We start from the raw sequence: 582 nt of genomic DNA, 5'->3' as shown, positions 1-582 counted from the left end.
CGGCGGGGGCGGCGGGGGCGGGGCGCCGCCCTCCAGCTTCTCCGCGTGTGGGGCCGCCATGGCCCTCACAGCCGGCCCGGCGCCATGGGCCCGCCGCCGCTCCGCCTCACGGCGTACCCCACCGGAACCGGAACTAGACGCCGCGCGGAGCCAATCACCGCGCGCGGGGCGGGACGAGGGTGCTCGGGAGGCGACCACCACGCGTCTGGCAGGGAGGGGAGTCAGAGCAGACCAAGTGCACCGCCGGGACGGGAGGGTGCTGTAACACGACGAACCATAAGCCAGGCCCTAGCTTGCGGGGGGGGGGGCGGCGGCGGGACGAACCAACCAACTACATGACGCGGGGGCGGGGTAACGGACCATGTGTAAGGCCCGGGAGGGGGAAGAAGGGAGTCGAAGGAACCATGTGCCGACCGAGGGGGCGACGCTGGCGTCAGGGGCAGGAGGGGCCGTGGGCCCGATGTCCCCCCCCCTCACACCAGCCAGGGCCTAGAGAAATACCAACTTTTAATACCAACCGCCGGTTCCTTTGGTATGGGGGGGGCGGGGGGGGGGGGGGGCTGCGAGGGGCAGGGCTGCGCT

At 72.5% G+C, this 582-nt stretch overlaps 1 protein-coding gene across 1 annotated transcript in view; it reads right to left on the bottom strand.

Annotated features, from left to right (window-relative positions):
* The window catches only part of PYGO2 (pygopus family PHD finger 2), a 5,929-nt gene that overhangs the window by 1,497 nt on the left and 3,850 nt on the right, over positions 1–582 (bottom strand). The window lies entirely within an intron of this gene.

The sequence above is a fragment of the Haliaeetus leucocephalus genome, unplaced genomic scaffold, assembly GCF_000737465.1.
Source record: "Haliaeetus leucocephalus isolate CR32 unplaced genomic scaffold, Haliaeetus_leucocephalus-4.0 Scaffold175, whole genome shotgun sequence".
Classification (NCBI taxonomy): Eukaryota; Metazoa; Chordata; class Aves; order Accipitriformes; family Accipitridae; genus Haliaeetus; species Haliaeetus leucocephalus.
Note: the sequence above shows the minus strand (reverse complement) of the source record. Positions and strands in the feature narration are given on the sequence as shown.